The 22,675-nt window shown below is 43.7% G+C and overlaps 1 protein-coding gene across 6 annotated transcripts in view; it reads right to left on the bottom strand.

Annotated features, from left to right (window-relative positions):
* The window catches only part of Apba2 (amyloid beta precursor protein binding family A member 2), a 228,069-nt gene that overhangs the window by 98,006 nt on the left and 107,388 nt on the right, over nucleotides 1–22,675 (bottom strand). For 3 of the 6 annotated variants that reach the window (XM_036184652.1, XM_036184695.1, XM_036184662.1), the window contains exon 3: nucleotides 18,527–18,576. The exons of 1 other annotated variant lie outside the window; for it this stretch is intronic. The gene's annotated coding sequence lies outside the window, so the exon portion shown is untranslated. Of the gene's footprint in view, nucleotides 1–270; nucleotides 348–1,055; nucleotides 1,133–18,526; nucleotides 18,577–22,675 lie in introns of all 6 variants that reach the window. 2 more of the 6 variants (XM_036184669.1, XM_036184678.1) reach the window with 1 other exon arrangement.

The raw sequence follows: 22,675 nt of genomic DNA, 5'->3' as shown, positions 1-22,675 counted from the left end.
CACCACAAAGAAATGGTGAGTGTCTGAAGTGCTGGACATGCTGAGTATCTTCATGGGATCCTTACACCATATATGTACATTCAATAGCACGCTGAAAGTATGCACAATTATTATGTGTCAATCTTTTAAAAGGCTTTCACGATAGTTGTGATCTTCTGAGATCATTATTTTTTTCTTTACATTAACAAAAGAAGCCTCTGATACAAACAACCCCATGGCTCAAGCAAGGTGAAGGCATGCATGGAAGGGCTCGTTCTCTATTCAACTTACACTGAATTCTGTAGGGTATTTGATGGATGGCTGTCAAGTGCAAGTCCTGAAATACCATTGGGTACCACCACCATGACCTGGTAGGAAAAGAAGGAAACATCATTCCCAAGAGATGCTACACCCAGCTATGATGCACTAACCTGCATCTGATAATCATCCCAGCACCAGAAAGCTACCATGGCGACGAGGACCCCAGGGGCTGAGGTGGAGACCTGCAGGGAAACACGCCTCAGTAACTCACCATTCAGTGGTACCTTCCTACTGTTCAAGCTCTCTGGGAACTCAGATATCTTCAAGCCATGGGGTTGAAGAAGGGAGAAAGCAGCAAACCTGACAACAGCACTAAGTAGAGCTTCTGACGGTCTCAGGGACCTCGGGGGAGAAGTGCAACCTATGGCTAATAGAGCAGTGAGAACCGAGAACCAAGCTCCCGGGAACACAGAAGCGAGCCTGAGCCTGGGTGTCTCAGGGAAGGATAGATGCTGGAGCCATAGGAACAGGACAAACAGTGGTGCTTGGGTATCCCCCTACTTGAAATACTTAAGAGCATGGGTAATTTCAATTTCAGGCTTGTTTAGGGTTTTGGACGATCTGCACATATATAATAAGAATCTTGAGAATGTAAATCAGTTCTAAAATAAGACATCCAATTATTTCACAGATTATACACATAGCCTGCAGGTAATTTATGCAATACTCATGTTAAGGGTCTCGGTTTCATTTTTGTTGGTATGATAAGATGTTCTGACAAGAGCAACTTAAGAGAAAAAAAAGGCTGAGTTTACCTCTCATATCAAGGTACAGTACATCATGGCGGAGAAGTTAGGCAGCAGGAGCCTGAAGTAGCTGGTCACATTATGCCCTTCAGAAGAAGAGAGCAGTGAATGCAGGCACTCAGTTCCCTTTCTCCAGGACCCCCTACCTAGGGAATGGTGCTGCCAGAAGTAGGTGTGTCTTCCTCTCTCAATTAATACAGTCAAGATCTTCCCCCATAGATGTATCTAGAGGCCCATCTTCCAGGTTATTCTAATACATGTCAAACTGACACTTAACATTAACCCCACCCTTGGTCAACTTGACCTTCCATCCTTATCCCCTTACGCTCCAATTCTAAAGTATTTCATACTTCAGATTTTTAGATTTGAAATGCTCAGCCATGTAGGCTTGGTTTATAACCCAAAGTATAAAATGAACATTCTGAGTTACAGGAATGTAAACAAATGAGCTGATAAATAATAATTTGGAAGACTAGACAAATATTCCCATTCAGAATTACAAATAGTGTGTGGATACTATCTTCTCATGGAGACAGTGCCTCATTCCCACATGATCAAGATCACTGTCAGCAGTATAAATTACACACTCCTGATTTAATAGGACCAAAATGGCACTTCCCAGAGTGATTGTCTGTCTAACCAGAAGAAAAACATCACATATTGTGTGTCATTCTTGACCTGTGCTCTTCAAACCTATCAAGGTCACCAAAACCAAGTAAGGTTACATAGCTGTCTGAAAGGGCCTCCAGAGGCATAATTACTGAGCTTAATACGATCATGGGTGAAAATCTAAGAAAATACAACAGAAGTGCAGGCTTCAGTTAACAATTAGGTGTGAACCTGGGTTCACCAGCTGCCAGAGGCAAGCAACGAAAGAATGACTATGGTAGTTAAGGGAGTGTCTGGATCGCTCTGTCTCTGTTAGTCTGCACCACCACACACCTGAAACTATGCCAAAGCCTATCCATTCATTATCACTGTGTTGATCACTAGACCAAGTAGTGTCAGAAAAGGAAGCTGCCCCAAAGGAAAAGTGAAGGGATCTGTATTGAAAAGGGCAGCCCACCAATGCTGAGTTCTAAGCAGGTGTGTGTCCAGGTACTGGATCTCACTCCTTATAGGGGAAGAACTGGCAGGGCCACAGAGTCAACCCTGAAGTCAGAGGTGGAGTGAGCTGTCTTAGTAATGTTGTGCAACTGGCTGGCTAATAATCAAAGCAACTATATAAACACTACAGTTAGCAACATTCACTCATTACCATACATGCTCCTGAACTGAGGACCTCCACTCCAGTACACACAGAATTCTACATCAAAATTAATTACATAGAGACAGTCTAAAGGTAATAAACAAGTTTCAAAACATTGACACTGAATTGGCATTTCTGACTACGGCATAATTGAGCTGGAAATAAACAACAAAATACAACTCGGGGAAAATGCAAAACATTTGTGAATTAGTTCCCTTAAAATGACCCTCAGATAAAATGATGAACTGCGACAATTAAACACATTTTAGTTAGTTAATAATAAAAATACAATGTGTCAAAAACTGTGCTTCACTCTCACGTTCTTGGACGCCTTGTTCATAGCAGCCACAGAAGGAAGCCAGCTAGCGTCCATCCATGGAAAAACAGAGAAATCAAATATGGTTTAGTCACACAATGGAATACTATACAGACTTTAAAAGGGAGGGAACCCTGACATGAGAGCCATTATTTATTTTAAAAGCTGAAAACAAGTAGACCGAACTTTATGATTCCACTTGAATGTGGAAACTAGATGGGTCACTTTGTGCACCTATTATTGTACTGAGGTCTTGCCAAAGGGCAGTGTATGGGGAAATAGGTAAGATGAAGATGTTTTAGAGATTGGTTTTGAAATGCAACAATACTACCTAACCACACACTTCAGGATATTCAGACAATAATTTGTACATTTGTGTTTTACCACAATTTTAATAACAATGCTAAAGCCAGTTTGGTAAGACATTTACCCCTTTAAATTCATATATTCGAAAAAGAGTAGCAAAGTACATAACTATGTCTTTTCTCTCATGTGGTTTTAAAGTAACAACATATTTAATCCCAGAAAAAAACTGAAGAGAGGGAAGAAATATTTTTTAAAAAAAGAAAGAAATTGAAGTGGATAACAAATCTAAAATAGAAAAAACTCAGGTTAGGGGTGGAGAATATTACAAAAAAATTCAAGACCACCCTAGACTACAAACATATAGCACAAAAGCAAAAAAAAAAAGGTGGGGGAGACTCTGCAGCCATATATTGATTCTTCAGGGGGAATGAAATTAATAAATCCCCCCAAAATGATGAAATGGGGGTGTGGGAAGAAGAGAAGTGAGCACCCACAAATGTGACACCAGCACAAAAATGTGGCCAGCCCTCCTAAGACAGCAGTAAACATTTTGAGCAATTTAATACCAGTAAGTGCGGCATTTTATAAGATGAAGATATTGAAAACACGTGATGGTAGGTGCTGTCAACTTGACCTAACATAGAACCACCTGGGTAAACAGTCTCCCTGAGCAGTTGTCTACACTGGATTGGTCCATGGGCGTGTGTCTTAGAGTTTCTATCACTGGGAAGAGACATTATGACCACAGCAATTCTTATAAAGGAAAACATTTAACTGAGGCTGGCTTGCAGTTCGGAGGTTTAGTCCATTCTTGTGATGGCAGGAAGCATGGTGGCACGCAGCATAGTGCTGGAGAAAGAGCTAAGAGTTGCACATCTGGATCCACAGGCAGCAGGAAGAGACTGTGAACCACAAGGCCTGGCTTGAGCTTCCGAAATCTCAAGGCCCACCCCCAGTGACACACTTCCTCCAGCAAGGCCACATGAATAGTGTCATTCCCTGAGCCTATGGGGGTGTTGTTTACATTCAAACCACCACATGTATATGGTAGGAGGGGGGTTGATTAACTTATGCAAAGACCTTGCCCATAGTGAGTGGCACTATTCCCTAGAGAGAAGGTCCTGGACTGTGAAAGAGTGGAGAATAGAGCTGAGCACAAGCAAGTGGATACACACCCACTTCTTCTGACTCTGGGTGTGGTGTGACCAGCTCCTCAAAGTCCCTGCCCTGACATCCCCACAGTTATGGACTGCCATCTGGAATTTTAAGTGGAGATGAGTCCCTCCCTCCGCCTCCCACAATTGATTTTTCCATCAAGCTTTAACAACAGAAAAGAGGCTATAGCAGCATACAGACATCAAAACTGGTATGAGAAGAAAAACTCCAAATGGCCCCGTATTTCCAAAAGAACCTGTATTTGTCATTAAAATTCTCTTCTCAGCTTCAGAGTTCACAGGCTTCCCATGTGATTCTTCCAATCAGTGTGAACTTGACACAAACTAGAGTCACTTGGGAAGAGGAAACCTCAAAGGATGAACGGCCACCATCAGATGGACCTGTGGGCATGGCCAATGGGGCATTTTGTTGATTAGTAATTGATGTGAGAGGGCCCAGCTCACTGTGGGTGGTGCCATTGCTGGGCTGTATAAGAAAGCAGCTGAGTAATCATGGAATGGTCAGTAGGCAGCACCCCTCCCAAGGCCTTTGCTTCAGTTCCTGACCTGACTTCCATCAGTGAAGAACTATTCCATGGAAGTGTAAGCAGAATAAACTCTTTCCTCCCCAAGTTGCCTTTGATTATGGTGTTTATCCCAGCAATGGAAAGTAAATTAAGATAGTCTGGCCAATAAATCAAACAAAAGCCATCAATGTTACCCAAACTCTATGGAGCATTACCCATATCCCAAACACAGTCCTTAACACTGCAGTAAAAACAAAACAAAACAAAACAAATAAATAAATAAAACATAACAAATCACTTTTGAACAAAATTACAAATAAAAATATTAACAAAACACAGCAAATTAAAAGGAGTTACATATAAAACTTACATCATATTAGACCTGGTTGGATTTGACCCAGGAATTCAAGGTTAGGGACAAATAGCCAAACTAGTAGAAACACATGAACTATGAACCAATAGCTGAGGATCCCCCAACTGGATCAGGCCCTCTGGATAAGTGAGACAGTTGATTAGCTTGAACTGTTTGGGAGGCATCCAGGCAGTGGGACCCGGACCTGCCCTTAGGGCATGAGCTGGCTGTTTGGAACCTTGGGCTTACACAGGGACACTTTGCTCAGCCTGGAAGGAGGGGACTGGACCTGCCTGGACTGAATCTACCAGGTTGAGCTGAATCCCCAGGGGAGTCTTTGCCCTGGAGGAGGTGGTAATGGGGGTGGGGTGGGCTGGGGGAAGGCAGGGGTGGGGGAGGACAGGGGAATCTGTGGCTGATATGTAAAATTAAATTAAATTATAAAATAAAAAATTACAATAAAAAAGAAAGAAAAACAAACAAACAAACAAACAAACAAACAAACCCTGAGTGCTTTAATTCACCTCATCAGTGAGCTAGCAGGGAAACAAAAAGAGAATTTCAGAAAACTTTCCACTCCCTCTCGATAAAAACCTGAAGCAAACTGAAACCAGAAACAGAAGGTAATGTTCTGAATTGAACAGAGTACTTCAAAACATTTAAAAGAAAGCGGGAAACACAATCACAGCTTTTGGAAGGAAATGACAGAAATCTCCCTAAGACAGAAATCACCAAAATGGGACTTTCAGCAGGTGCCAGAGGGGGAGCTCGTATTGGTCATGGACAACATGACTTCGCAGCTATAAAAGTTTAAAATAACCTACAAATAACTGTCAAAATTATTAGCCAAGTTTAGTAAGGTTTCTGGATATAAAGGAAATATATGAAAACTTATCTATTTATAGTTATAAAACCTATTATAATAATTTTAAAATACATTTACAACAATGTCAGGATTTTTAAAAAAAGATGTTCTACATACAAAATTATTCTCCCCACCAAAAAAAAAAAAAATGTAGACCACAATGAAGGTAGATTAAAAATCCATTCATTGGACAACTTCCCATTATATTTGTCAACTTCTAGATGGATCTGTACCTCAAAGGATCTCATCAAAACACCTGTAAGGGTTCACATTTAGAACCAAGTATTTATGAGGAAATTGAGAGAACGGATCTAACTTTATGTAGAAATACAAAGGGTAAACATAGTAAGACACTCTTAAGGAGCACAACTGGAGGACTAAACAGGGCAGCAAGCACATTTTGTAAAAATGAGGTAATTAAGATGCTGCAGTGTTTATACATCGACAAATAGGCCAGTGGGGTTGAATGCTCACAGTGATTTCATTCGTGAAAACGTGACACCAGTGTTGAGATCAAGCCAAGGGAAGCGGGATCAGCCTCCTACCCAAAAGTAGTTCAGACATGAGACTGGGGATCGCACACAATACAAGAAGAGAACAAAGCAGCCATGAAGCCTGGTCCAGTGGCATGGGAGAAAGCAGGGCTCGGGGGTTGATGGTTAGGGAACTAGGCCTAGTTTTGTGCAATAGCAGAGCTTACGTGGATTGAAGTGGTGGTTGTGGTTGGCGTTCAGCCTTCTTAGGCTGGTCAGTTGTGGGTCAGAAAGAAAGTGAGAATGAAGTCTGAAAACTGCCAGGCCCCAGACATCAGAAGTGGAATCAGACCCTCTGCAGAGAGTTATGAAGTGATTACTAATGCTGGATCCACCAGACGGCCATGAAAAGGAAAGCAAATGTTGGCATCTGCTTCACCATCTACTTGGCATCCATTCAGACATTCAGAAAAGCAACTCAAGTGAAAGCTAAAACAGCAAAGCTCCAAAAATTGAACGACAGGGCTGAAGAGGTGGCTCAGTAATTAGGCGCAATGGCTGCTCTCCCAGAGGATCTGAGTTTGATTCCCAGAATTCATATGGTGGTTCACAGCTGATTATAACTGTAGTCCCAGGGGATCTGGTACTCTCTTCTGTCCTCCATATGAACATATGTGCACGGAAAACACCCATATGTATTAAAGTAGTTGCAGTAGAATAGAATATTTGTTTAACTAAGTAAAGATGTGTTTCATTTGTTTATGTTGTGGAATATTTGTTTAACTATGTAAAGTTGTGCTGCTGTGCCTGCTTAAGACTCCTGACTGGTCTAATAAAAAGCTGAACTGTCAATAGCTAGGCAGAGGAGGTATAGGTGGGGCTGACAGGCAGAGAGAAAAGAGAAGGGGAGAAAGACAGAGAGAGAGAGATGAGAGATGCCAGGGAGCAGCAGGGGCCAGCTAGCTGGGGGCCAGACAGACAGACAGAAAGACTGGAGGAAGCAGGAAAGCAGGATGGACAGTATGTAGATGAGGTAAACAAGTCTCAGAGCAGCACATAGATTAATAGAAATTGGGTAAATTTAAGTTAAAATAGCTAGCTAGAAACAAGCCTAAGCTAAGGCTGAGCATTCATAAATTAATGTCATGGTCTCTGTGTCATGGTTTAGGGACTAGTGGTCCAAGAAAGCCTGCTACCATTAGTTAGCAGTGAATTAGTTAGCTACAGAGTGCTTTCAAGGTTTTGGAGTGGGTATAGATGTTCTGAACAGGACATTTATCACACTGACTTAAATTATGAGGCTGATAACTTGGCTTTCTCTTCACCAAAAACTACTTTTGAGACCAAGATAGAAAGCATGTAAGAAAATGTCTCCAACACACACACACACACACACACACACACACACACACACACACACACACACATTATATACATGTATATGTAACATAGGCTAAACATGTTGGATATATGAACTCCAACAAAGTGCTAAAAGAGAAAAGCCATCAGAAAAAGGAGCAAGGTTCCCACACAGCAACTTCGAGTGAGATTTCCAGAAACAATAAAGAAAATTCTAAAAGGATATTTAACTCCATTAGTATTCTGAGAAATGCAAATTTAAGCTACAGGATCTCACTACACACCCGCCAGATATAAAATTAAAACTGACAACAGCAATTAGTAGCAAGATGTGAAGAAACTCGACTCTTACACTTAGCTGAACGTGGAATTTGGAACAACTGCCTCAGTAAATGGATTAGTCCTTTTCACTGAAACACAAATCCATCCAGATCCCACAGCCTTTCCTGCTGACCCCTAGAGAGATACTCCCTAGAAATGCAAGCATGCGCACCCAACATACAGGGTTATGCCTATGAGAAATAATGTCCATAAAATGGAAAAGGTCCTGTGTCCATCAAATGAAGAACACATAAACTCTTGTATATCTATACCATGTAAACTTAGACCTTCAGTCATCAGTAAATTACAGTCACACTCAATACCAGTGGATGACTCATAAGTACAACAAAGTTTGAAAGAAGTTGTCCTAAAATAGTACATCCATTATTTTAAAACTCAAAAATTAGCAAAAGTACCACATGGTGATAGGATTCTAGGAACCTTTGGGTGTGGCGGCTGCTGTGGTTTGAATGGGAAATGTTCCCCATGGACTCAAGTGTTTAAACACTTGGACCCCAGCTGGAGGCCTGTCTGAAAAGCTATGGAACCATTTAAGTGCAGGATCCTCACTGCAGCAAGTGGGCCACTGGGGGTAGTCACTGAGATATTATAGCCTGTCCACTCTGCTTCTTAATGTGCCAACATGTGAGGAGTCCCAGATGCACATTCCTGCTACCATGGAGCCACCTACCACCATACTTTCCCTACCACAGAGGTCGTCGTGCCCTCAAACTTCATGTCAAAATAAACCCCTGCTTACTTTCTCCAGTTACTTTTGCCAAAACAATGAAAAAGATAACAAATACAGAAAACTGGAGTTTTCTAAAAAAGAGTGGAACAGTTGCTATGATCAACCTGACCATGCAGTTCTTAGGCCTTCGGAACTGGTTTGCAGGAGGAATGTGGAAGGGTTTGAAACTCTGGACTAGAAAATCTCCAGAGCGCTCTAAATGGAGTTAAATGAGCCATTCTAATGGGAGTCCAAAGACGAGAACTCCAAGGGGAATGTAGACAGAGGGGGGTCTAGCTCAGAAGGCTTGAGAGGGCAATGAGGACACTATCAGGAGTGGGGAATAGAGGGTATTCACATTATATTCTGGAAAAGAATCTCACTTCATCCTGCCACTGTCCTGACACCTTGGGGCTGAATTAAAAAGTAATGAACAACTTTGGTAGAGAAATTTTTAAGACAGAATAGCATTTAGCCTGTGGCATGGGCACTGCCCATTGGATTTATCTGGGTTTACAATGAAGGAGAGCAAGTGGAATGGGGATATAAGTGTACAGTTTGCAAAGGAAAATTTATAGTCCCGGTCGAGGCGGGTTGTAAGCAGCATTAACTTATCAATTAGCATCATTAAAATATAAACACCTCCTGCTCTGCACTGGAACAAAGGAAAAGGTATCCTGAGGGAAAGACTTTACCCATTAAAAGGTTCTACTGGTGAAATGAAAACCAATTTAAAAGAGTCTAAACTAAGACTACCACTGTAGGAGTTCCCTGCTCAAATGCAAGAATGTAGGCAAATGTATCCCCAGGGTCAGTCTCAATGAAATATATAGGCTTCTGCAACTGTGGCCCAAGAGGTCAGACTACATTACGAACTGGAAGCAGAACTACATGCTGTTATTTATGTGGTTCTGGTTTGATAGGTCTGAGAGACGTAAGAGATGGAGGCTTGAACAAATTTTCCAGAAAGCCATCGAACCCGGGCAATATGTAACGTGTCAGGTTCTCTGTGAGAAAGCCCTGAAAGCGCATGAAGCTGGAAAGGGGATACCTAAATTGCAGTGGAGACCCCAAAAAGTTGAAGATGTCAGGACCATAGATGTCATCAGAGGAAACTTTCAAGTGTATAGTGAATCTGTTCCAAGAGAAGTTTCTTGTAATGTAGGCAGTAGGGTTGGGGGAAGGCAAGGTATGTATGGATCCCAGATGAGTCCATCACAAGCCCCAGATGCCAGACATGAAGTTGTAGGATTTGATGTTGCCCTTGTAGGTCTTGGTCTTGTTATAAAGTGAACTTTCTTTGCTATGCTCATTCCTCTTTGGAGTGGTAATCTTTATGCTATTAATGAATTGAAAGTATGTAGCTTGTTTTTGTTGTCCTTTTTTTAAATAGGGTCTCAGGGTGAAGAGATTATCTTCAGTCCCTGTGAAAGGTATATTGTTGGATAATCTTTTCATACATTGTGAAGATATATCTTTGTCAAAGTACCTTCTGATTGGTTTAATTAGAAGCTGAATGACCAATAGGTAGGCAGGAGAGGTTAGGTGGGATTTCCAGGGAGAGAGAGGAGGAAGAGAAGGAATCAAGGCTCTCAGAGACACCAGTGAGCAAGTCAGACATACAGTACAGAGGAAAGGTAACCAAGCCATATGGCAAAATGTAGATTAATAAAAGCAGGTTAATTTGAGTTGTAAGAGCTAGTTGGGGACAAGCCTAAGCTAAAGGCTAAGCTGTCATAATTAATAAAATCCTCCACATCATTTTTTTGTGAGCTGGCAGGCCCAAAACAAGGTCAAACAACAAGGGTACTCTTGATTATCAATTTGACATACTTGGGAAGAGAGAACCTCAACTGAAGAACTGCCTCCATCAGATTCCCCTGTGGGCACTGAGTTTCTGCCTTGGCTTCCCTCAATCATGGGATTGTTACATATAAGATGAAATTAACCCTTTCCTCCCTGAGTTGATTTCTGTCAGTGTTTTATCACAGCTACAGACACAAAACTAGGAAAGTCTCAAAAGAGACTTTGGGCTTGGAATGGCATTGAAATTGTTAAAGGCTATGAGGCTTTTAAAGCTGGACATCATATATCATGGTGCTCTCGTTCACTGCTGAAGATTTTCTTTAATTGCTTTTCAGAAGTTGGAAGCTTAGCTGGGCGGGATCTTGCCCTGAGGTCACCACTCCCTTCATTCCATTCAGCATCAGGCTTTTCTTTAAACATTTTATCTCCTTGAGCACAGGACTTAGCTCATTACACTTCCTGGGGCTCTTTTTCTCCTCTAAACTGTACTTTTTATATTTTTCATTGCTTAGCTTGCTCCTCTTTATTATAGATCTGCCAGAGAGTGATTACTAATAACCATACCACATAGTCAATACAAGACTGTTTTGAAATCTCTAGCAAAGCCATTAATCAAAAACTCTTCAACTTAGCCTCAGGAAGATTTTTAAGACAGAGCAAAAAGCAGCCACATTCTTTGCTAAAATATCACAAGAATGATATCAAGGCCACTTACTAATACTACCCCCTCTTTGGCCATCATAATCTACATTGCTCTCATCACCATGGTTTTCCATGCTCCTATTAGTATGGCCTATTAAGCTCCACTTAAAGTGTCAACTCCTTTCTTAATCCAAAAGGCCTGTCATAGCAATAACCACTTCCTTGTATCAACTTCTTCCTTAGTTACCGTTCTATTGCTGTGAAGAGACACTGTGTTCAACATGACTATTATAAAAGAAAGCATTTCACTGGAGGCTTGCTTACAAATTCAGAGGGTTAGTCCATTGTCAGCATGGTGGGAAGTCTGACAGCATGCAGGAAGGCATGGTGCCGGAGGAGCTGAGAGTTCTATATCAGCATCCTCAGAGAGCAGGAAGAAAGAGTTTTGGGGCTTGCCTGGTCTACCTTAGGCTTTTGAAACCTCAAAGCCCACCCCCAGTGACACTCTTCCTCCAACAAGGCCACACCTACTCCAAGGTCACACCTCTTAATCTCTCCCAAGTAGCACCACTCCCAGTTCATGGAAGGACCATTACACAGAGCAGAGGCATTCTTTTGGAAGACGGTCTTCCTGTAGAGTGCAGCTTTGCCCATGCACGAAGCTTCAGCAACCCTTCCTCAAAGCCTTCCCTGTGGATTTCAGGCCTGCCTATACAGGCTACACCACCACTTCCTTACAGTCTCTTAAAAACCATCTCTGCTTCACCTGTTGGCTGAGCCTTGACTGGCAGACCAAGAATCCCACCTACCCTCTACGACTCCAGCTCATTCCAAAACTCAGCTGCTGGCATTCCCACACACAAATGGGGAGTCTCTTCACATGGGTGCCTACTGGTCATTATCTACTGGTTCAAGCAAAGGTGTGGTATAGTCAAACAATTTCACAAGTAACTGAGAGCACACATGGTAGGAACAAGCTTGGAGAGGTAAGTTTGATCAAATTAGATGGGTTTCTTTCCTGCAGAACTTCCCAAGACCTTTATTTAACAGGGCTCTTGGGGACTGTCCAGCTGGGGGACATGTAGACTATATTCAGGACCATCACAGGGGACTCCACAGAATACAGCTGGGGAAAGCCTGCTTGCATACTGCTATCATTAATTAGAATTGGACATAATTAACCTGATCTGAATAGCCTTAATAAAAAATTACATACAGAAAAGGCGGACTCCCTTCAATTTAATCACACTAATTATGTTGGGCTTAACCTACTTGCAGTTCCCTGTGCTGTTTCCTTAACACACTTTTCATCTTCTTGAAGGGGGTGTGGGTGATTTTTCTCTCTCTTAATGCAACTTAAAAAAAAAAAAAGTCAGTGTCAGAGTAGAAGTTTCTAAATATTTGAAAACACGTTCTGAATCTGAGAACAAACAAGCAGGTGTCTCCTTTAAGCCTACTCCAGGGGACACTCAGTATCAGAGTGCTCCCATCAGTTGCTTTGGGATCCCTGGGTTCCCACTTAGCAGAGTAAGAAAATGCATTTCTGGACATTTCTGGACATCTAAGAAACTAGAATTAAATAATGATCCCCTATTTCCAGAGCATCCATTACCCATGAAGCACTGGGCTATGGACATGGATCAGTGGTGATGGGAGTCCACACCAACATCAGGAGTGGACCATCAGCAGGCAGGGCTGGGGGAGTAGACTTCCAGCCAACACCCAAAGGTGAGTTGTTCGGGAAGAGGTTCAGAAGCACATGAGAGATGGATAAGCTATGCATGGCCCAAGGGACCCCGAAATGTAGCCACTGAAAACACAGGGCCAGGTCAGTTAGCCCAGCCTGGCTCCTGAGAAGAGACAAATGCAGGACCATCTGAGAAAAGGTGAGGCCAGGGATTCAGCCAGTTAGTGGGGCCACTAGAAAGTGGAAGCAAGGTGGCACAAACAGACACATGAGTACAGAGTGGGGAGGAGTGCCACATATGGGTGCTTACCACAACCTCTCTTTTGTATGTGTGTGTGGGGGGTGCACACACATGCACACATAGTCCTGTGTATGTGTTTATGTGTGAGCAGGTATGTGCGCACGTGAAGTCAACATCGGGTATCATTCCTTAGGTGCCATCTGCCTGCATTTTTTGATTGTTTTTTTTTTAATTATTTGATTACATTTATTCATGTTTATTTGTATGGATGTATAGACACACAGGAGCCACAGTGAGAGGGTGGAGGTCAAAAGACAACTTGAGGAGTTCGCTTTTCTCCTTCTGAGACAGGTCATCTGGCAGCCCCTACCTTGTTATTTGATACCAAGTTTCTCACAGGGCTGGTGCTCACTGGGCTAGCTGCAAACCCCAGGGACCCACCTGTCTCCAACTCCCCAGTGTGGCTGTTAATTTAAGCATGTGCCGCCACACCTAGCTTTTTGTAAGTGGGTGCTGGGAGTCAAACTCCTGTCCCCAAGCTTGCAAGGCAAGCATTTTAGCACCTGAGCCATCTCCCCAGTCCTACTACAACCTCTTCTTCCATCAGCATTATGAGATAAACAGAACAAAGTGTAGAGAACGATGAGTCAAAGACCCAGGGACCCACACCAGTCAGGCTTAACCACTGTTCTTTTTCTCTGCCTCCCAAACACTAGACCCATAACACTAACAAAGACATTCTGTCATGTAGAATGAACCTTGGTCTCTTCTATTTTGTTTTAATTTATTTTTAAAAAGTGTTCATTGTGACCTATGGTTATGTCTGTATGCCAGCTTGACTGGGCCACACCTGGCTAACCATAGTGCATCCTGACCCCTTCTCTTAGGGTATTTTGGGAAGATGTCCATTTGAACTGGTGGGCTGGGTAAAGCAGATGTACCTCCCAGGGTTAGGGGACCTCCAACAATCCAGGGAGGGCCTGACTAGAATAAAGAGGTGACAGAATCTGCCCTCTGCCTGACTTCTTAGCCAGGGCCACCTGTGTCCTGTCCTCTGGACTCTGGCTATGAGGCTGTTGGGCCTGGGCAGGAAGCTGCCCTCAGTGTTCTAGCTCTTAGGACTGTGTGCCTGCCAATGGGCTCTGCTAGATCTCCAGTTTGTACAGGCAGATCCCAGGACCTTGTTACATATGAGCTAGTAACTGTAAAATAATAAACCCACCAATAGTAAATCCTAAGACACCAATGATAGATTAATACACTGACAGATTCTGAGACCGATCTTCTGGTTTTCTGGAGAACTCTAATTCATGGCCAATAAAAAAACAAATGCACCTAAGCGTGGAATGGTTGGACCACAGCATTCCACAATTGTTCTTTTTGTATACTGTGCAGTTGCTGTCTGAAGGGTCTTTAACCAATCTGCCCTTGATAAGTAAGGCATGAACACCTCCAAGCTTGCTCATCCCTCGTTTTATCCTAATCTGCCAAAATATGCGTGTGAAATGGTATCTCATTATCTAACTTGGCAATCCCCCAATTGAAGACAGGAAGTGTTTATTAGTCTATAAGCCGTTTAGGCTTTTTTCATGCTATTGGCCCGTTTTTCAACTGTTACCTTTCTTGGTTCTCTTTAAAATGTTTACTTACATGTAATTAATTGTTATTTTGAGAGAGAGAAGACAAAGTCTTCCATGTACTTTCACCTTTTGTTCTTCATACACAGGTCTTCTACTCCATGGACATATGCTCATGTAAGCTATAATGTGCAATCTCACCTTATCTTTTGCTACATAACCCATCAGTTGTCCTGCATGTCATGGTTTAAATATGAAACATCTCCCACTAGTTCATGCGTTGAATGTTCGGCTTATAGCTAGAGTCACTATTCCTTAAAGTAGTAGACACTTTAGGAGCTTGGGGTCTAACTGAAAGACTAGAATGTTAGTAAGGATAGGTCTCTGGAGGTTAAACTAATGCTTCTGGTACTTTCTCTGCTCCTACTTGCTTGTCTTCCCTCACCTCTCCAAATCTACCATGCCCTCCCCCACCTCCCCACCACAATGGACAGAAACCTCTGAAAACATGAGGTCAAATAAATTCTCCCTCCTTTAAGTTGCTTTTATCTTAGGTATTGTGGTGGATGAGAATGGTCCTCGCAGACTCCTATGTTTGAATACTCGATCCATAGTTGATGGAACTGTTTGGGGAAGATTAGGAAGTAAGACTTTGTTGGAGGAGGTGTGTCACTGGGCCTTGAACTTTCAAAAGCTCACTTCATTCCTAATTACCTCTCTCTGCCTCGTGCCTGTGTTCAAGGGTGAGCTCTCAGCTGTTCCTTCCTCACCCAGTCACCATAAACTCTAACCCTCTGAAACTGCCATCCAAATGAAATGCTCTCTCTTACAAGTTGCCTTGGTCATGGTATTTTATCATATGGACAGAGAAGTAGCTAAGACAGGTATCTCACCATAGCAAAAGGAAAAATACCAGGTTCCTCTGGGACCATAACATAGCTCTAACCTGTCCCAGGTTTCTACACATATGAAGTCTTACCATAGAGTCATTTTGTGTGTCTCCTGTGTCTCTGTCTCTCTCCACACAAGTGCCATAGCCTCAATCATGGCAGCATCCCATCAGAAACGCACAGCCCAGGACTAATGCCATCTTCTTCTCTTTGTGTGTTCTGGCTCTGTGTTTCGGGTTGTTGTTATTTTCAAACATGGTTGGTAAGGTTTCACACAGCATTGACACATGTCTATGCTGGGGCAGCAACAGCCATCTTCATGATTTCAACAACACCTCATCTCTGCTGAGCCCTCCGTGATTTACGTACAGTTTACCCACTTCTCAGTGATCCTTCAGGATAACCACTGAGGTCATGATCTTAGTCCCCATGCATTCTGTAAATACGCATATTCAAAATAATGAGGATTACAAATTGACTATTCCAGGGGAAAAAACTTTTACGGCCAGCAGAAGCACATTTATAAGGTTATTCTACTACAAGACATCAGGCACACCATGGGCATTAGTATTCTGAGATTATAAAATGGCTCCATTTGCAGCAGGAAAAGATGTAAAGCCAGACTTCTGCTTCTCTTTGCGGCTCTCTGAGCAGAGATTCATTCTGGCATAATTGACATTTAAAAATATCCATTTCATCACCACTTTTCTTTCTAAGAAGGAATATGCTTTTCTTCAGGGACACTGTAAGGAAGGATGATGAGCACATTCACTTAAATGATTGGTTTTCATACCGCTGATAGTACGAGTGCTTGGGAGGGGCCTTGGCTATTGCAACTGGTACAGATCCTCTGTCAGTATATCACAGAAAATGGGACACAAAAAAATCCATCAGGCCTTTTTGTAGGCTCAGAAGGGGAAAAAAAATACCTTGTGTTTTGGAGGTATAAACTGAACCACCCCACAGCTCCAGCTGACTGCAACATACCTGGACTTCATTCTGGAAGACTTTAAGGCGCCAGTTTCACAGTGGATAATTCCTGGAGGGTGGGAGGGATGTACCAGGCTCCACAGGATTAGAATTTCACTACAATTTACGAGGCTTCATCGTAATTATTAAGGCCACCCTTCACAAGCTGTCCCCTCACAAGTTACAAACAAAACCCTGCACCTTTACAGAACCTGGCCCCTAAATGCTATATCATTTTCAGAGCTGAGAAAGGCCAGTGCATATCTTGAAGTTAAGGGTGAAACGTGTGCACAACTCTTAGCACAAAATCCAACGAGTTGGAAAAAGCCCATGGAGAGTGTGGGGGTAAATCCGCAGTGTATGTAAAAACAGATGACAGAGAACGAATTCAGAAACACTCAGCCAAGACCCATTAGAAGCCAGAGAAAAGCTCCACTTTGTCCCCTGGAAAACCTCTGAGTGCTCTACCACTCCTAACTGCTTAGGAATATGCCACAGCCAAAAGTCACCACACAATCTAACCACGACATTTGTGACAAGAACACACCCAGTGTGTTGCACAGGAATTCCTGCCTGTGCACAGCACCAGCTGTCTGAGAAACCCCTCAAACACAAGGTAGATGCTGGAAGTGAAGAGTCACCTTGCTTTACAAACAAACAAACAAACAAACAAACAAACAACAACAACAAACCCCCACTGTTTATGACCCATGGACTTCTGCTACCCAGAGCAAGGCAAAGCAGTGCTTCTGAGGGTAGCCTTGACCTCCAGAATCCCACCTTTTGGCCTGGTTAGTCTTCTCTTTATCTTCAGAACTGCCACACAGCTCCCCCATGTAAAACATGCAATGTTTCCCTCTCCTTCTGAACACCACAAGCCATCACCTCCCTCTGAGTGATATTGCACCGTTAGTACATCCTAGTACAGATGCTGTTCCTTCTCCTGAGTCCTGGGGAGTCAGGGAGCTGAGCAGAGGCTCTGAGGGCTCTGGGTCAGGACACAGAGACAGTGTATTGCTCAGCTTCCTGACCTTAGTAACCCTTACCTCTGCTCCCCAAACACGCCCCAGGTTTCCCACAACCAGGCCAGCTGGTGCATCTCTGACCCAGGAAGATAAGCCAGTTCCCTTGCTACCCAGAATTCCTCCTCCACCTTCCCCTTTGCAAACACATGGCTAGCCTCAAGCTCGGTCTTGCAGGTACTGCAGGGCAGGCACAGGCAGATGGCAACCTGGAACCACCTGGCTGAAGAGGCCTCTTTTCTGATCTAAATTAGATGTCTTGTGCTTGGCTTCCTAGAATTTCACAATGTCTGACTTCTCAAAGCAGTCTACAGATTGGCTAACCTTTATCCAAATTGCTCAGGACTAGAATTGCTTACGATTTCTGATTGTTTAGACATGGGAATGTTCGATAGACTTTTTGCTTTGTATGCTATTGCTGTTATATTTTTGTCTTATTTAGGGGTTTTGTTTTTGTTGTTAATTTGTTTTCAATGCTAGAGATTGACCCCGGGACTTTGCACATTCATGTCCAAAAAGCAAACTTGATTCAACCACATTTGGGATATCTAATTTTCAGACTGAAGACACTGGAGCTATAGCAGGCATCTGTATTGGATACTGACAGGTCTGCTGCTAATCTCAACCTTTAATACATAGGACTCTCTGGGAGGACAAGAGTTCAGAGGAACACCAGTCTGAGAGAGAAAGGACAAACAGAGTATGTGTATACTGCTATTGTCATGGGGTGGTAGGCAAGGACCAGTTCCAGGCAAAGTAAATGATCAACAGTGAGCTGAGGGTCTGTCTACGCCTTTGCAGTCAAGTCAAACACCAGCTTCAAAGGTCTGTGCTCAGGAGCATTGAACTCTGCCCATGCATTTCCCTGGAAATGGGCATGGCACTGGTCCATCTACTATGGTGTAGCATCCCTCTGCTAAGACAATCTCAGTTCCCATGTGACGGAAGCAAGAGGTAATTCCAAGCAAGACCAAGACTGCCTCTGATTTCTTACCAAAAACGAGTGCCTTGATAATGACCTGAAAACCCTCCTGGTGATCCAGTCTTCCTGGAATAAAGCAGAAGGAACAGAAAAAAAAAAAATGACTTAGTTCCAGAAATGACAATGATAGGGCTCTTCACACACACAAATTTATATTTGAGACTTTGAATCACCTGCAAAAGTGAATGAATAGGATAATAGAAAATACCCTAAACAAATAATTAAAAATGCTTCTTTAGCCGTTTCCTTGCATAATTATTTCCCTAAGAAAAACGTGTTGGGCAAATAATGATGGCTATGTACCATTCTAGGAGAGACTACCTGCATATTAATGAAGCTCTTCAAAGACCTCATGAATATTCATTTGCCCACAACAAAGCTTGACCCCAGTGGTTGTTGTAGAACCCTTGTTGTGTGACACTTTCAAAGAAGGCTGGGGTCCATGCAAGGGTTGGAAGACAATGAAGCAAAGCGTTATTAAAGGAAGAGAAAGGATGTCACTCACTTTCTCTGTCAAGGGTCTCAGCCCTCCCTCCTGGCCATGATGGTTCATTAGGAACCAACTGGAAAGGGGACCAGGGCCCTCCATCTCCCTCAAACAGACTGCTTCACAAATGAAAGCTGAGGAGGGATGTCAACAGACTTGAGAGGTTCAAGATCAGACCTTGGGTTGGATCAGGAAGGGATGAATGTCCTCAGAACCGTCCCTAATCCCCTTCTTCATATGCTACAGCTAAAGCAGGATGAAATTATGAAGGATTTTCTGTTTTTCGTTTTGTGTATGTGTAGTGTGCTGTGTGTGTATATCTGTGTGTCTGTGTGTCTCTGTGTATGTCTCTGTCTCTCTCTGTCTCTGTCTCTCTCTCTCTCTGTGTGTGTGTGTGTGTGTGTGTGTGTGTGTGTGTGTGTGTGTGTGTGTATGCATGCATGTAAAGGTCAAAAGCCAACATCAAGCATGTTCTTCAGTTACTCTTTATTTTTTAAGACAGTCTCTCTGACCTCTGAGCTCACTAACTAGCTAGATTGACTAACCAGTAACCTCAGATATCCCCCTGGTCTCTGCTCTCCCAGAACTGAGGTTACAGGCACAGGCCATTGCACCCAGATTTTTACTTGGGTGCCCAAGGGTCCAAACCCACATTTGCAGGGCAAACACATCACTCATTGAGCCATCTCCTCAGTTCCTCTGCTCCCCTTTAAAAAGCCTCCTCCTGAGGTCTTCCAAGACAGAAGGCCAAGGGCAGAGGCTTCACAAGCAGCTGCACCGGATGGGCAAGTCACCTTCTGCCTGCTGTGGGGCCTGAGTTTATGGCGTGGGGCAGTGGGGAGTTTCATTCACTAGAGAGGAAGAAATGGATCTTGCTCCTAGTACAAGGAGCTGATGGATTCTACTCTGGGACAAAGGCCTGATATGGACTTTCTTTCTTTCTTTTTTTGTTTTGTTTTGTTTTGTTTTTCGAGACAGGGTTTCTCTGTGTAGCTTTGCACCTTTCCTGGAACTCACTTTGTAGACCAGGCTGGCCTCGAACTCACAGAGATCTGCCTGCCTCTGCATCCTGAGTGCTGTGATTAAAGGTTTTGCGCCACCACTGCCCAGCTGATCTGGACTTTCATTATCACAAGTACACCAAGGCCACATGGTGACTCTTGGTTCTTAGACATACTTAGCAGCAGGTTCTCCCAGTGCTGGAGAAGTTCATCTGCCCCCACATGGCCCATGCAAATGCCTCAGGTCCAGAGGGAGATAATGAGAATCCTCCAGAAGACTGGTAAGGGATCTGTAGACTCTTAACCTCTGTGCCTTCCCTAGAATGGCAGGGGCTGGGATTCACACAGCTGCAGGTCCTTCCCAAAGGTCTGATACATACGTAGTGTGTGAGTGCCTTCCAGATTCTGTCTCTCAGAAGAAGCCTCCTTATCACACCCAAGTGAGCACCCCCGATGAAGCACACTCACTTCCCAACGTGCAGTCAGTAGGGGCTATTTGCTTCCTATGTGGGCATCAGCACAAGTGTGTAGCAGTGTGAGTGTGCAGACAACCACCATCGAGGCCTCAGAGATCGATCAGTTGGCAAAGTATTTAATGACGGCATGAGTAAGGATTCAAGTCCCATCTCCAGAGCCCATATTAAAAACAAATAAACAAAAAACCAAGAAAATGAAACAAAAACAAACAAACAAACAAAAAACTGTAGTTTGTTCTTGTAATCCCAGCACTGGGAGGTGGAGCTAAACAGATTCCTGGAACCCACTGGTCTGTTCCAGGCCAATGATAAACCCTATCTCAAAAGCATGGTGAATGGCACTCATGGAATGATACTCAAGGTTCACTTCTGGCACATACACACACACACACACACACACACACACACACACACACCACACACACACACACACACACACACACACACACACACACCACACCACACATACACACACCCTGGTGAGGAGGTAGCAAGAGAAAGAGAGAATAGAATATATACATATTAATAAACACATTAGGAAAATAAGATGAAAAAAAAACTGTTAGAAAGGCATTTAGGAAGGTGAAACCCAACAGATCCCCAGAATAACCCTGAAGCCACACTCCCATCAAATGTTCCCTGTAATACAACACACGCTTGCCACCCTGGAACCTTCAAAACCAACTGATTATGGAGTTAGTGTATAGAGTTACATGTTGCAGTTCCCTGGATAAAGCACTTCACTTGCACACCAGGAAATGAAGCCCCTGCTCCTCAATTGATTAAGGGGATGGATCTATGGTCCCAAACTAGTCACCCATTGCTGAGGTCTGAATACAGCTTGTCCTTTGCAAGACTAGTGTTGGAGTCTAGTTTCTGCTGTGACATATTTAGAGATGGAAATTTATTCTGACCATGGTGTTTGGGGATGGGTGTGGGGTTGGAGGAGATCATCAGGCTAGGACCTTGAGCTCCCACAACTCACCCTGGTGGTCTTACCAGATGAGAGAGAGACATCTAAACACACAAGGACCCTTGTTCTCTTGTTCACCACTTGAGGCTACACCTGCACCACCTGGGGCTGCTGCCAGCAGGATAGCCATCCCAGGATGCAGCTCTAGACTCTGGACCTCCAGAACCAAGAGCCAAATGAAGCTTCTTTTCCCCAAAGTACTCATCTTTAGTGTCAATTAGCATAATAGAAAATGGTAATACAGTGGAGGGAGGGAGGGAGAGGGAGAGGGAGAGGGAGAGGGAGAGAGAGAGAGAGACAGACAGACAGACAGACAGTCAGTCAGTCTTCATCTTCCCCAGGATGACTTGCTAGGAAGCTAGACTCTGCAGGCCACCATACAAGGGACTTCTTCCTCCACAGAAGCATGTGTCTCACCTCCCATTCTGGACCATCTGGCATCATCACATTTCACTGTGGGCCTGCAGAGGACCTGTGTGCATTGGATCTAGTCTCTCCTGCCTCTGACCAGAGGTACCTGGGAGAAGCCCAGAACCTGTCCAGGGACTCACTTTCCTGCCCAGGGAGAACTACCCCTGCCTCCTTCCCTAGAGAGGCTCTCTCTACAGTGCTCCCTCTCCTGTGAAGCCCAGGAAAAGGACAAAGTCTCATTCATCTGGAGCAGCGCTCCCCCACCTGCTCCACAGAGAGTCCCTAAGAAAGCACAAAATCCTCCAGCTTGGAAACAGTGGTGTGTGTTATACCTTACACAAATACTTCTCCGTGCGAGGAAACAGGCCCACAGCTGAACTCAATTTAGAACAAGGCTTTAAGTGTCTATTTATAGGCTCCATGCAGCCATCCCTAGTGACTGTGGAGCCAGGGCTCCTGTCCACTGCCATGCGATTCATTTGCATTCTTTTTATGTTTATCTTCCCCAATTTCCCAGCAGCCTTTTAACTCAAATGCAAGGTCACCTACCACTTGGACCCAGCACCACCACCAGTTTCTCCCGCCCTCTCCAGGACCTTCCTGAGTCCAGGGGAAGGCCCTTGAAGGCCCGAAGGGTCAGTAGCTATCCTTTTAGTTAACTGGGTCACCAGGAAATTTCAGCTCCTGCCAGTGGCTTAAAAGGACACAAGAAAGCAGTGTGGCTGCTGTGGTTACTGGGGCTTCTCTTCATGCCTGGTGTGTCCAGCCATTTCTACCACCCCCAAACATGCTTTCCTCTCCCTTCTTGCTCCC

This window comes from Onychomys torridus, chromosome 1 (genome assembly GCF_903995425.1).
Source record: "Onychomys torridus chromosome 1, mOncTor1.1, whole genome shotgun sequence".
NCBI classification, from domain to species: domain Eukaryota; kingdom Metazoa; phylum Chordata; class Mammalia; order Rodentia; family Cricetidae; genus Onychomys; species Onychomys torridus.
Note: the sequence above shows the minus strand (reverse complement) of the source record. Positions and strands in the feature narration are given on the sequence as shown.